General features: G+C 34.9%; 1 protein-coding gene and 1 long non-coding RNA gene across 19 annotated transcripts in view; one reads left to right on the plus strand and one right to left on the minus strand.

The window, feature by feature from the left end:
• The window catches only part of pmfbp1 (polyamine modulated factor 1 binding protein 1), a 327,880-nt gene extending 322,159 nt beyond the window's left edge, over positions 1–5,721 (minus strand). For all 18 annotated transcript variants that reach the window (XR_012382835.1, XR_012382833.1, XR_012382832.1 and 15 more), the window contains exon 1: positions 5,534–5,721. The gene's annotated coding sequence lies outside the window, so the exon portion shown is untranslated. The remainder of the gene's footprint in view (positions 1–5,533) is intronic.
• A 134-nt stretch (positions 5,722–5,855) lies between these two features.
• The window catches only part of LOC141375198 (uncharacterized), a 30,457-nt gene continuing 20,232 nt past the window's right edge, over positions 5,856–16,080 (plus strand). The window contains exons 1-2 of the long non-coding RNA XR_012382853.1: positions 5,856–5,956; positions 8,792–8,871. This is a non-coding gene — a long non-coding RNA (uncharacterized lncRNA). The remainder of the gene's footprint in view (positions 5,957–8,791; positions 8,872–16,080) is intronic.

Consider the following 16,080-nt stretch of genomic DNA (forward strand, 5'->3'; position numbering starts at 1 on the left):
GAATAATTCACTGACACTACTCTGATAAATAGTAAAAAGCTAATAAAATATTAATAATAACCTACGGATAAAAAGTCAACCAAGTGGTTATGATGCCTGTTAATGGGTTAATTGTTTTATGTCCAATCCACGTGCATTTGTAAAATAAAAATAAATAACCTTAATCAATTTGTGTTGGGACAACATGAAGCAATTCAGCATTTTCAGACCTTGCATGTTAGATAAACATTCTAATTTTAGCCTAATTCATGTGTAAAATGAAAGACTGCCTAATGATTCTAATCAAATAATCACATATTAATTTTTATACAAAGTGTTTTCTTCTATCTGAGTGGTTCTGAGAAGGAAATAATAATAACAGCAGTCATAATGTTTAAGTAGTCAAAATATATACACTCAAAAAATGGCTTTCATTGCTTGTTTAAACTACTAATTTAGTTGTAACAACACAACTTACTTTTTTCGGACAACTTAATTGTTTTATGTCCAATCCACCTACATTTGTAAAATCCATAAAGTTCATAAGTCAGTGGTTCTCAAACTGTGGTACTAGTGGTACGCGGGCTTCCTCCTAGTGGTACGCGGAGGAATCGCTGAATAATGAAAGAAACAATTAACACTTTTAATCCTTTAATGCGTAATATAACATTGATGTGATCAGCATTGGCTGTTTTGTGAAGCGTACGATCACAACGCTGTGCTTAGAGTGTTTATTTTAGTGCATTGTGTCATAAGCTGCTGAAAATCTGGGGGCTGTTCCAGAAAGCAGGTTATGTGACATACCCGGGTAAGTTTGAGAGTAAGTAGGTGGATAACCTCAACTTTGGTTCCAAAATCAGAGGTAACTTCTGGGTATGTTAAGTAGCCATAGCAACTTACTCTCTGAAGATAACCTGCTCCGGAGCAGGTTATGTTCAGAGAGTAAGTTGCTATGTTTAAGAGTTTGTCTGTTTCAGAAAGTTTACTGAGCATTGCGTGCTCTTTTGATGGGAATGTTTATGGATGTGGACACACAGATACAAGTTTTTTCGTTGTGAGAGGGTTATAAGTGCATAGTTTTTTTCATAACCAAATTCATAATGTTAATGTATTTAACAAACCTTTTTGAAATCAAATGTGACAAATCCCGGGTCTGCGCTTACCATAAAAAACATTCAGTGCAGCTCTCTGTATTTGCGTCAGGGCATTTTAGGCAACTGTAAAATGTGGCAGTAGGACCACCTGTACAGTATGCCTGGCACTGAACTGTTTTTTACACTTTTGTACAGTTCCTTGGTCATAAATCACTGCGTATCATTACACAGATGATTCAGAGCACGGCAATAGTGTAGTGGACAGTGCGTCGTTAAAGAACAACGGTGCGCACAACGGAGCGAGTTCGAATCTCACTTACAGATCTTGTGTTTTTTCTCTCCTTCTGCACCCTCACATTTTTCTGTATAATATTATAGGTGGCAGCTTTGTCTTTTGTAGGAAAATATATCTTTAATTTAAGATGTAGGACGTCGTTCTTATATATACATTCACGCACACACACCTACATTTTTTAATATAATATTTTTTTCAGGGTTTCTAAATGCTATTGTGTGCATTAATTGCAGCCGATTTTAAAGCTCCATCAGTCACTAAAGGACACTGATAATATAAAATTTGTCCAAAGTATAAGTGTGCAGGTGCAACTTAATTTTCTATCCTTAATCTTGGTGTGAACTTATTGCTGCTTCCACCTACCAGCTCATATGTGATGACCCCACCTCATCACTATGTTGAGGCTAAATGGCTGATTTTCAGGAAGTAATGATTCAAGTGTATAACACAAATATAGTAAAAAAAACTATAAAGCAAATGTTGCTTTACACAATGTTTATTTTTATTATATTTGTATTATAAAATAGAATCATTACTGGGCACTACATTGTTACTTGCTGGAGGACAAAAGATACCCTTTTCTGCCTTATACGATGACACGTACCTGCAGCCTGACCCAGAGGAAATCTCAGTGACCCAAGCAGACAAAACAGATGGAAGAGTGCTAAAAATATATAATTAGTCAAAAAAACATGTTTAATCAAATACTTTGGTCTGTTCATTTCTTCATTTCCTGAAATAAAATGAATGATTTTGTACACTGCTTTATACACACCTTTCAACGTGTAACATATTTTTCATATACATTTCTCACCTTAAGTTGATGCTCATGTGACTTTATCTTTGAAGATGGACCTTATACAGCTACTTTAGAATTTAAATATGTAGATAAAAGATTTTGTGATCCAAGAGTAATATTCAAATATGGAAAAGTGCAGAAAATTATTACACTGCTTGTTAGTTGAGGCAGAAGGAACTTCGGCTGCATGCAAAATAAAAAGAACCTAAAGCTATCTGACAACAATCACTTACAACAGTAACAGAGTGTGTGGTTTAAGTCAAAAACTCAACCACTGAAAAGCCTTTATTATAGGACACAGCAGTTAGACTAGCCTCTTTCTATTAGCTGCATGTCAGAAAGAATATTCTAGAGTGTTAAATAAAGAGCTCCAGTAATTAAATATTACCTTTTATGATAATGTTTCTGTGTTTAATGACTTTGGACAGAGTTCTAGCTCCAGAAAGATTACAATTTCTATAAGCCTTATTAGTCAATACACATATTGTGGCCTTAAGAAATTAATGGCAAGAAAAATAAATGCATGAATGGTTACACAACATACTTAAAAAGGATGTTAAAGAGTATTTTAATTTATCATTACAATAAAATGGAGGGTGGCATGTGTAATTTAATGAACTAACAAACTTTCTTATTATTTATTTTTTCTTTTCTTATCTATTTCTTATTCTATATTTCTTTCCTTCGTTGAAGCAGATGTGTAATATCTGTGTTTAAAACCTCCAGCTTCGCCTCTGTAAAGTGCGTTGCCCTTTTTTTTCTCACCGTGACTTTCTATGGTGACTCGTGAATCCGGCGATCTACTGAAAATGCCTTCAGGTGTGTGCCGTGCACGCGCATTAACCCGCGGTTATCTTCAGGAGGTTGATTTAACTAACTCTTGTCACCTGTTTTGGAACCAACATACTCGCGGTAAGCAGGTTTTGGGTAAATCAACTGAGAGTTTAGGTTTTAGCAGATGGTAAGTTAACCCAGCTTTCTGGAATACCCCCCAGTTTCCGAAGTTTAAGAATTGATTCTGAAGCGTGATTTGACTGACATGAAAAGTGGCCAATCACAGTCGACCTTGTCTAGTTGCGTGAAACGTAAGGGCGGGACAAAGGCTTTCTGTGTTGCAGAGACAGAAAAAACAACTTAAAAACAAATGTTTTGTTGGAATAATGCTTCTCGGATGTTTTCACTATAGAGATGTCTAGCAGAGTAATTAAACTGCGGACATATTTCCTGCCTTTTTGATGATCTACAAACACATTTCGCTCTCCGACAGCCAGTCGACTCGCCTCTGACCTGTCACTCCTCTAAATACATTCTGAATGGCGGCGCGGGAATGCAGGTATTGCGCAATTACTCATTTCTACAAATGTGGCGTGTGCTTTATTTTAACAAGAGAGCGCATTAATGTACGCAAATCGCTAAAACAGATATGCGAGCTCTTAAATAGGCTTTTTTCAAATGAACAGCAAGTCCTCTCATGATCGCCTGTGTGCTCAGATTGAATACAATCGCGATCTCTCCACTATTAAAGTAGACATTATTTATCTTTGCTCCTTAACTAAATTTAGTCAAAAGTATTCAAAGTTATCAAATATTTAGAAATAGATTGATGCATGATCGATGACAATGCTAATGGTCTTCTTATTTGGCTGTGTTGTGAAGTGAAACTTACTTTTAGCAAAGGTGGAACATTTTTTATTTCTTTACGACAAAAGAATTATGCTGGAAATGTTTCTGGATGAGGTATTTGTGTGATTTATACATTTAGCTGTATTCTGATCTGTGTTAAAGCATTACAGGTCAAAACAATCCATTGTTAGTCTACTTATTGTTTATTTATCACAATTTACAATAAGGCTCTTAAAGCACTGCTTGATAAATGTAGTATCGTCATATTTCAAATACCTCAAGTAAAATGAAGTCATTTGTTTTATTTTTTTACTGACAGTGTACTTGTATTTTTTTACGTTTCTATTTTAGATTAAGATCAAGTGTAAAATAAAATCTACATGTGATGTACAGCTATTTAAGAAACAAATTTGCCATATTGTAAAGAAAATAGTGTAAAATATGTAAATAAAAGGCTAAATTTAAATCTTTTTACCATATACTTTAATTTAACCTTTCAAAGCTTAAAAATATATATTTTTAAAAATGGGCAAAAAGTGTCTTTATGCCCTTAAAGATTATTTGGTAGTTTTACCAGTGCTATTGAAAAAGATTAATTGTCATGAAAGGAAAAATTGACTATACTTCCTTTGTTAGTGCAAATTATACATGTAGCTTTGGAATGTAAGCAATCAAACCATTAAATCAGGTTTACACTTAAAAAAAAAGTGATTTCATAATGAAAATCAGATTTTTTTTCAAAAGTAACCAACTAGTACTTTTTAAAAGAGTAATTTGTACTTTTACCTAATATTAGTATTATTTACTAAAAAAAATTTATTTTAGCAGTGTAATAGTATTTTTACTTGAGTACAAAAAAGATTTCACAAGCACTTAGTGCAGGTTTATTATATTATTAATATATGATTCATAAATATTATTATTAATGGTTTTTATTTGTATCTATTCCTATGCAATGTTTTATGGGTTGCTGAGAATACATTTCAGGTCTTCAATACATAGCATGTCAGTCTTAAAAAAAATAGGTGCTGGAATTGATTTTTATTAGGCTGTGCCTGTATGAATCCTGTCATGTACATTTAACATTTATTTCAAGATTTGTCTGAAAGTGTATGAATATGACATATAGCCTATATTTATAAGGTCCAAGCAGCATTTCCAGCTTTTGATGAATAGGCTACTATGAATACTTTAGATTTAAGTACAGCAGTTTTCTTTTTACTTTTTAAGAACAGCGCCATTTTTTTATGAACTTTTAAGACCACATTTTAATTAAAACTTTTTTTTTTATCTGCAAGCACAGTTAATGTTCAGACTATTTCAAATGTTTAAAGTGACTGACAATAATACATATTCTTACTAATGGGAAGTAATCTGCATCGTTTTAAAACTGTGCACACCTGTAGCTGCTTAATTAGGCTTACGACGCTATTTTTTAATACTGGTTAAAAAATAGCGTCGTAAGGTGGTACTTGGAGAGACGAATTTTTTCTAAGGTGGTACTTGGTGAAAAAAGTTTGAGAACCACTGATCTAAGTTAATCAATTTGTGTTGAGAAAACATGAAGCACGTCAGCATTTTCAGCACCTGCATGTCAGATAAACATCCTAATTTTGGCCTAATTTATGTGTAAAAAGAAAGACTTCTACATGTGTTTCTAATCAAATAACCACATATTATTTTCATACAAAGTGTTTCTGTCTGAGTGGTTCTGAGAGAGAACAAATAGTTTAATTAATCTACCTGTTGTATTGAAGTTACACACAGTGCTTCAATTCACCCGTTTTCATCTTCTTCTTCGCGCTGCAGACGTTTGACTTCCACATGTAAACTAAAAGTCAAAATAAACACTTAAATCACTGCCCTGTCACTTTCTCGTTATTTCTAAACACCCGCTCCACCGTCTCTCTCTCCCGCCTCAACCGAATGTTGTTCACATCCTGCTAACAGACTGACAGACAGCGCAGCGAACCAATGATCGTTCAGAACTCGAAACATTGCTGATTTGACGACCAATAGGGAACCGAGTTGCAGTCAGATAGGTGGGACTCTTTTAGAGAAAGGTGCAGGTCTCCATGGGAACATGCCAAACACACACACACACAGAGCAGCAGATGAAAATGTCTTCATCCCTGGAGTACAGCGCTTGAAAAAAGTCTCTTGTTAGTAACCTGTACATTTGTCACAATTTATAAACTTAAGATATTGTAGAGGTTTTGTTTCAATAAGTAAATAACAGATTTTGTACACTATAACACATTAAGATGATATGCTAATGTGTGAAACAAGGAGATGGTGAGTCTCCAAGTCTTATAAATCATACAGGATTTATTTTTTCTTCAGAATAAATAGGGTTAGGTGTAAGGCAATATACAATACAATTTGTAGAGTGTAAAAACAATGGAAACCTATGTCCCCACAATTTATTAACAGTTTACAACCTGTGTGTGTGTATGTATTATATATTAGGGCAGGGCAAAGATTAATAGCATCCAAAATACATGTTTGTTTTGACATAATATATGTCTGTGTATTATTTTTATATATCTATTATGTACAGTATGTTATACACACATACATATGTATACACACATACATAAAAACTATAGACAGACTATACATACATAAAACTATACATACATAAAATCATACAAAACGAATTTTGTTACATAGTTGCAATCATAATTAGTAACCCCCCTGAATTATTAGCCCCCCTGTTATTTTTTTCCTCAATTTCTATTTAACAAAGAGAAGATTTTTTTTAACACATTTTTAAACATAATAGTTCTAATAACTAATTTCTAATAATATTTTATTTTTGCCATGATGACAGTACATAATAATAGACTGGATATTTTTCAAGACACTTTTTTACACCTTAAAGTGACATAATTTTTACCTTAAAATGGTTTTTAAGGCCAGGCCAGAATCACAGTGGCAGGCCACTGGGAAATGTCCCGGTGCTCCCTATGGCCAGCCCCTGTATATATCTCCAATTTCTTTCTGGGTTTCTTCAAGGCATTATTTTATTTAGAGTTACTACCTGGGCAAATTGAGGTTGCAAAAAGCATTGAAAAAAATCAAATTTGAACCAATATGTATTTGAGAAAAATATATTTTCTAATGACTTTTTACTCGTTTTCATTTGTTTTATTTTTTAATGAAATGTAAGTTTTGAGATTTTTCTTCGCTCATATAGATCAACGGTGTCGATAATTTGACCACAGCAGTCTATATGAGGACAAAAGTGTTCTTTATGTCAGGGACATAATGTATATAAATATGTATGTAAAAATATACATTTCAAGATGCACCGAACAACACAGAAAGTTTTAAAATTAAGAAAAAGGTAAATATCAAATGTATTACCCTAAAATATAGTCCTACCACAATTTTTGGTGCCATGCAAGTCTTGGCCTGACCAACAGTACACATACTGTACATACATACAATCTAAAAAACATAGGGTTAAAAACTACCTTAATTGGGTTGTTTTTAACCCTATACTGCAGGGTAAATATGGGACAGAACACATCAGGAGTTAAATTAACCTAAGTACTTGGGTTATTATTTTTAACCCCATAAATAGTTTGTTTTTCTACCCAATTATTGGTTATTTTTAACTTAAATAGTAGGTTAATTTGATCAAAAAAATGCCTTCGAAAGATGACCCAGCAATTGTGTTGTTTTGACTCGGCATCACTGAAACACGATGAGGGACGCGCAGCTTTGATTACAGGTGTACAAAAGGTGCTAGTAAAAAAATTTTTGATTCAGAAAGGTCTAAATACGGGCCGCTATGAGCATAAATCTCATTTTAATCATCTGAAAATGCAAGGAATCTGCGTTTAGGTTACACTATTTTCATTGCATTTAAATTAATTAATTAATAATAATTTAAATTAATTAGTTAAACCCAAAGAGCTGGGTTGAAACTACCCAAGACTTTGAAAATCACCAAAATGCCTCAACCCAAGATTTTTGGGTAGAAAAAATAACCCCATATTTTTTAGAGTGTAGGCCTACAGTATATAGCTTATTCTCATAACAATTTTCTTTCAAAAATATCAGGAAAAAAATGGTTGTATACATTTTTATTTTTGTCAGCAAATGGTAATTGTTCAGAATAACTAATGTTTTCAGGTTATTCCAACAGTTATAGATTTTTATTCCACCAAAAATGTATTTCTTCTATGTCCGAAAACATAAAAGAAAAATATAAATGACTTTAAAATTAACTTAAAAACAAATTTTGTTTTGATACAAATGTTTTCAAACTATAAACTATAAATTCAGACAAAACCAGACTTTTCAAGTGGTCTTTTAATTTTTTTCTATGGCTTAATGTACTGCTTCAATAAGTCAGATATCTTACTTGTACTGTAGCAGTGCATGGAAACAGCTGCTAATGAGGCATCTAACTGAATCTGATAGCCTAGGGCTCTTAAACAGCTTTTGTTTGAGAATGATAAAATAGGCAAAGTGTTTAATTTTAGGATTTTAGGTGTTAATAACTCAAAATGACTAATACACAGTTGAGTTTTTTTATGAGCCCTTATGCTTGATTAAATTAATTACATATGCTTGCCAGAGCATACGCGTTTATGGGGACATTTAAATGGCTGACATTAAGAATTCATAGAGGTTTTAGCTCTTTTTACTATTATTGATGTTGTTTTGTTGTAAATAGTTGTTTTGTTTGATTACAATTTTCTGTGTTCAGCTGGTAACCTACTTTATGTTGTGTCCAGTTTAATGATCATTCTGAGGTGAACTAGGCTCAGCGCATAAGTCATCATTTATTTTCGTGTGTATTAAAGCATTAATATCATGAACTACAGTAGGTGAAATAAGCATTATTTGGCAGGTACACAATGTGATAAGACATTAATTTTTGGTTAGATTTAGGTCGTGTTGTCAGGTGATCAAAATTCAATGCATGTTTTTTGATGTCCAATAATGACATCAAGTGATGTTGATATTTTTTTTTTTTTTTTTTAGGTTGCTTTGGTACGTAACCAAAATCCAACATTCAGCATCTTAAATCATATTGACGTCAAATACTGACATTTTTTCATCAGGTATGGCAACCAAAATCCAACATCTAATAGATGTCATAGTGGTAATGTTCACACAATGTCAACATCATTAGACATTGATATTTGGTTGTTTTTAGGTTGCGTTAGAAAGTGACCCAAATACAACACCTGTCTGACGTTGGACACGATTTTCATTTTCACCCAAAATCCAACATCCCAAACACATCAATCTAATGTCCTTTTAATGTCCTGTGCCGGCTGGGTAATTTCATAAGTTGCTTTAAATTAACACAGTGCTTAATTTTACTTTTTTTTTAACCATTATTGTTATATAGCATTGATATAATTTATAAATTTGGACCAATTCACCCGAAATGTGTGTGTGTGTGTCTGCTTTAATGATATATGAACATATTTGAAGCATTTGTTATAAACCATTTTGGATTAATAGTTAGAATTACTTTTATTTATAGATTTTTGGGAAAAAAAAAAAAAATGAAGTTTTTTTAGTTTTTCAATACAAATAATATTGTTTTTTTCAAATACAATAAAATAATTCAATAAATTATAATTATTAAATTAATTCATAAATATATTTATTTAAATAACAATAAGGGTTGTTAGGCTACCTGAAATCCAGGTTGTTTTTTTATTGTAAAATAATTTATAAATCAGTACATTTTAGCAAAATATGTTTATATTTTTTCATTAGGAAGTGCATTCGTAAAAGCGTGCGGAGTGGATGTTCAAAGATTACCACTATACACACACTCACAGACACAAAAACACACGATTGTGTGTTTGTGCAGTCCTGATATTCATAATGTAGTGGGGACTGCAAAGGAATAGTCATTCATTCATTCATTTTTTCTTTGGCTTAGTCCCTTTATTTATCAGAGGTTGCTGCATAAAACATATGCTGGAATAGTGGCCGGTTCATTCCGCTGTGGCAGCTTCTGAAAAAGAAACTAAACTAAAGAAAAATTCAATGAAAAGAGAATGTTTTTCTTTGTTTTTTGTTTTGTTTTTTTGTGCCTGCGACATCAAAAAAACTAAGTATTTGCCAGAGGATTGTAAGAAAAGCACACAGTGGATGTGATGTATAACGTTAGCCTTTCTTTATTGTCAGTTATAGGTTGGGGCTGAAGGTGAAATGAAGTCATCAGTTTAATCAGAAGATTACGTGCAAACAAAAGCATTCCTTAGGCTCTGTGAGATTTATCTGGGCAATGAAAGTACATGGCCACCGAAGCCTGTGACTCATGAGCGCACTAAGACTTGGCAATGTCTTTGTTACAAACTGAGATTATTAAAAAGATGTCCCGCAGCAACTCATTATACCATCAGCTTAGGCCATTTTTCTCCTAACCCTTTAATTAAATTCGAATCTTATGAAAAATAAAGAAAAATCAACAGCCATCTAACTGCTGGCCAGCCTGACATTGTGCCAGCAGGCAGGTGCCTTGTCCCTGCTGTGCATCTGTCCCTGCGATGCTTATACAGCTCATTCTCGTGCCCGTTGACCACCGAAATCTGCAGTTTTTCCTCCGGTCCACTCGGTTGTCTGTGTGTGGCTCGTTTATTTCCGCTACACACATGGATCTAGGAATAAATGATTTAATGGAACAGTACATTATACTTCAAAGCGACTACACACCCATCCTTTAAAATCTTTCAGGGCTGCTTTATTGATTTCAAAATTCCTCCGCTTAGTGCTCGAATCTGTCCCATTAACGCTGAATGCTGGTTAGCCGCATACCAATAGTTAATGTTCTCTTTTACAATCAAGACAATGCCATTTTCTATGACATGGCGGTGACAGAATAGCTGTAAAAACACGTCCATTTCTTGAGTGCTTTCTCTCTCTTTGTGTTGTATCTAATTCCACATAAATGAAAGGACATGAAAGTGATTGACTGTGGTGAATAGCTTAGACAGAGAGCGAAAACACAATTATATTGTGTGTAAAACCGTGTCTGTCGTCACTAATTATCGGCTTTGTGAATGTCACTGTTTTGAGAAACAGCTCATCCACAGAGAACTGAGAAGTTAAGCAGGATTTTGTCAGAGCGAATCTTTTTTTTTATTTTTATTTCACATCTTACAACAAAAGACGGTTCGTAAACACATTTTCTCAGCCCTCGTTTGGTAGAACGCTCCGCGAAGCCTGTCATTTGTCTCATTGAAAGATTGCTGTAACTTACGAAAACATTCACAATTGTGTTTAAAGTCAAGGTTGTTCCTAAATGGCGCTCCCCCTTTCGTTTTCTCTAAAGACACAAACTAATAATGGAAACTATCAAATGTTATATACTTTATATAATATTTATATTATAATATTTTGAAGAGCAAAATTACAACGGAAAATGGGCTGGTCGTTTTACCAAGCGGTGACCTCTCCCACCTGCAAAGCAAGGCAAGTTGATTTATATACAACATTTCATACACAGTGGCAATTCAAAGTTTACATAAACAGAAATAAAAGAGACAAGTATGAGAAAAATAAAAGCAAATAATAAAAAATGATTAAAACATATAGAGCCCGCGAAACTACAACACCTAAAGGTTTCATTACACACCTTTTGTATCTTTCACTTTTTTGGGGGAGAGGTCTGGATGCTAGACCTGGTGCAGTTGGCCTGCATGCAATGCTTTGTAATGCCCACACCAGGCCTGGATTGGCTAATCGGGAGGTCCAGGAGAATTCCCAGTGGGCCGGTCTGTTTTTTGGCCGCAAAGGCCGGTGTCCCTAGCTCATGGGACGGCAACCCAAAATGTTGAAAGAGCCATATTGGACCAAAAAAACAAAAAACAAATATGTCTGGAGCCGCAAAAAATGTAAAGCCTTATATAAGCCTTATAATGAAGGAAACACATGCTGAATGTATCTATAGTAGCTATATTAGCCTACTATAAAAATGACTAAGTTGGCTACAAATACATAATGAGTCTTCATGATTAAATAGCCACTGAAATCAGGTGGTTGGTGTTTATTTAGTTGTCATTTAAACACTTCAGCACAGCCTCTGGTCTTTCAGTGGTATTAATTTGATAATTTCTTCTTGTGGTCCATCAGAGTTCACATACCTGCATAAAAGTGCATTGAATATCGGTCACATCACAGGCAATTAAGTACGCTGGCACTGAATTAATGTCCTTGGTTTGCTGATCGGTGATGTTACCTGCCATTTTAATAGCCCTTTCCTTCACCGTCTTAGCGGAGAGAGGTATATCTTTAATTTTTTGTATTATCTTGATTTTGTTTATGAAGTCTGCAAATAGGTGTTCTAATATGTTAATAAATGACTCCATATAGTCACCATCTGTGAACGGTTTTCCATGCTTTATTATCTTACGGTTTGTATACAACAGCCACCTGCCTGGCGTCCCGCCCTGCTGAAGTCTGTGTCGCAGGCTATGACGCTAATCTTCGTTGACAGAAATGTTGAAATTAAATATTAATTCTACACACTTTTACAGCATTTGAAAACGTTAAAAATGTTTGTCCTCCTATAGAAATCATATTAAAACAAAAATATATACTAACCTTCCCCATCTTTTTGAACATTTTTGAAAAAGCTCCAGGGAGCCACAAGGGCAGCGCTTAAGAGCCACATGCGGCTCTAGAGCCGCGGGTTGCTGACCCCTGCCCTAGCTGCTTGCACTCTCAGCAATCCCACTTTTTTCATTTATTTATTTATTTGACTATAGCTTCACTCTTTTTATTAATTATTTTGCTGCAGCTCCGCTCTTTTTATTTACCTTCTCGCAGCCCCGGGAGCAAAATGCAGGCCGCAGGTTAACTAACGTTAATGATGATGATGTAACTATCGACCCCAAACAGCGGCACCTTAGTAAGAATTCGAATAACTAATATTAATGAATAATAAAGCTGCTCAATGAAAATCAGATGATTCACTACATTAATAAATCTGACATCACTTGATCAGAAATCTAAAAAGGGGAGAAAAAAATTAAGCCATCAAAAGAAAGTAATGCTGTGTCTTAAAGATCACAAATCATTACTTCTTTTTTATGCCCACAATTTAAGTGCCATTGTGGACCAGTGTTTAGCACGTTGCGATTCAACGCTGATTACCCGTGTTCGAATCTCACCTGAAAATTTATTATTTTTTTATTAATGTTAGAACATATAATCCATTAGGGCTGTTGAACATTTGAATTTCTAAAGCAGCTGTTTTCTTAAAAAAAGACGTGATAGTGCCATTAGAAACTGAATTTAAATCAGTAGTGAACTGAGGTAGGCCGGTCTGTCTTGAAACTCCAGGGCTGAAAATGAGTCCCACTCCGGCCCTGGCCCACACCTAACCCCACCCCTCACAGTGAGGTCACTAGCTCCATTGAGTGCACTGGGTCTGACATTGCATCCATGAGATATGCAATCTCAGCTTGCATTATCATGGCTGCATCCAGATACTATTGGGCCTACCTTATGTTGTGTTTTGTACAAAAATGTACCTAAATTAGGGGTTTTGCTACATTTACATTGTATTTAATGTGTTTTGAATGTAAATGGCAATTTAAATTGATTAAAAAATGATTGATGTTATGAATGTTTATTAAAACAAGTTATGTAATATCAATATGTTGTAGCCATTGAGAACTGCTGGTATAAATGTCACCTTTTAGGACACATGCCCCCAACCCCCCCTTCTTTTATTTTTATTTTTTTTATAATGCATGTGCAAACATCATTCACATAATACTTGCTGCGTAGCATTTATTACATTGAAACATAAATATACAGCTTACCTGATTCAGTGTGATGGCTGAGCCTGTTTCTGTAAGGACAACATGCTAATCTGTGGTTGGATTCCTGACACGACAAATCGTAAATTTAGTCATTTAGTCATTAAATCGTCGTCCACTGTCAATAAGCATGAGCCATAGCATACTTGCTTTTGATGCACGTACAAACAGAAAATGCTGCTTCGCAAAGTCAAGATCGCAGAGCCCTAACGGTGTGGTTCAAGTCGAACATTGAGTATGTTAACATGGGTACAATACTTTAATACGATTTTAATACGATTAAGACAATACTCTCATTAGAGTCTACCATATAAACAGCGATTTTTGATTACCTTAAAGTCATAACTGAACTAAACAGAAATGGAATAAAGACGTGGAGTATGCAGATTTTAGTGACATTTTTGAAGTAAACACCGCAATCAAACTATTACCGTCATGTAGGACTTTTCGCCGCATTTGTGTCAGTAAAAGACCGCATACACACACACACATCACGAAATGCGGAGGTATTTTAACTTTTTTATTCGGCTTTCCATTAAAACAACACTCTTTCACCTGTCCTTACTTTATATTTGCGTCTAAAACCCCAGTTTGTCAAGGGGACGTGAATGAAATGTTCATGTGTGAAAGTGAAACTTGAAAATGAATTACAGTAAAATTAAAATTAAATTAAAATCGAAAAATTAAAGATGAAACACCCAAAATTACATGAGCCTCTGCAGGAAACGTGAATAGCCTGGTGACGTAACATTCAAAAAGCAACAACTTAATTATATTATTGTCTTATTAAGGTAAATATCTGATGTAAACATAGTCAGTAGTGTCTGAAAAAGTAAATGAAAGATCCAGGAGGGCATCCTGCTGATTTGATTCAGAAGGCCACTTTTTTGTCAGACGGCTCACCGGTCCATTTTATTTGTATGTATTTTACTGGAACGCATTAACTCTACAGGTGCCTGATAGTTAGCTGTGGAACTAACGTTAATCATATTCCCTCTAGTGAACGCATAAAAATTGTCATCATAATTTACTCGAGTACAGTTTGAAACCCCGGCCTTAGATTACTTTCTCTATTTTCATGATCCTTCTACCTACATGATCCTTCCCATTGTCTTACCATACTGTAAAGCCTCTGAAAACACATACAGGCCTCTGATCTCAGTTTTACTTCTTCACAGTCTGCATTTACAGTAGCGCCAAAGAGCATAGAATCACCAAGAGGCGACACTCTTGTGTAATTTGGGAAACAGCCACTAGAGGGCGCGGCGGCCATTTTGGAATGAAAACTCCAATAGAACAACAGCATATTATAAGTCTGTAAAATAAACAATTAAAAGTGCTGATGATTGTGATAATAAGTGTTGTATTGTCGTCTTTCAGGTTGTATCTCTGCTTTAATGTGGTTTTTAAATAAATAAATAAAAAACAAAGCAGCTGCTTGCCATCGCGGCAGTAATGAGATCCAATGGACGGCCAATCACTTTCACTCCAAAATGGCGGAATCCAGAGCTGTTGCAATGGAACGTTCTATTGAGTGTCGCCTCTTGGTCATTCTAAGCGTTTTGGTAGCACTTTCAAGGCAAGATTCAGTTTTATGCCACTTTTAAATTTTGTTGCAGCTGTTTCTGTTTGTTAGCGACAGATGATAGAGGCCATGATCTTTAGCCTCCTTGTTAGAGCAACTGACTCCCATGCGGAAGGTTGGCTGTTCGATCCCAGCTCGGAGCGGATTGGGTGGTGTAGGACCAACAGGTTACACAAAAATGCCACTACATCACTGTTTTAGAAATATTACAATAAAAAAAATGTCTGAAAGACCTGCAAGATTTCTTTCATAATCTACTGTCTTCTCAAAAGTAAAAAAACTAATTATTATTAATAATGATAATAATATTTTTTTTTCTGAATATGTTCTGCCCTAAGGATGAGGTGGAACCATAGACTGTAAAATATATGGACGTAGTATCCGTGACGTCACCCATAGGTTTCTAAAGAGCGCAAAAGAAGCCACAAGTAGGCGCGGCCAACCGTCGCCATTTTGTTCGCGCGTCATCACGCCGACGGCGGGATACCAAACATGGGCAAAGAGGCGGAGAGTGAGCGGAGCTACACGACGCATGTTGCATTTAGGTTGGACCTGGTTCAGACACCTGGTTTACTTTGGGAGAACGCTTAATACTTTATCACTTGTGACTCGTTTGTGTTCTGACCACTTGTGCTTAGTTGTACACTATATCAATAAAGTGTTTAGTCTTTTAAAAACACTGCTGTAATACATTGAGCCACTAAACATTGTTCTTATGATGTTTCTCAACAGGAGGAAAACGCGAATTACATCCAAACACTTCAGATATAGTCTGTATTAGTTAATGTAAGACTATTAATGAAATCCAGCATAACGCTGTATGACAACGCTTCAGATGACTGTTCTAGAGCCTACAGCTAATCAGTCTGACAGATTCTGGAGTGCATTACAGCTCT

The sequence above is a fragment of the Danio rerio genome, chromosome 7 (genome assembly GCF_049306965.1).
Source record: "Danio rerio strain Tuebingen ecotype United States chromosome 7, GRCz12tu, whole genome shotgun sequence".
In the NCBI taxonomy this organism is placed as follows: domain Eukaryota; kingdom Metazoa; phylum Chordata; class Actinopteri; order Cypriniformes; family Danionidae; genus Danio; species Danio rerio.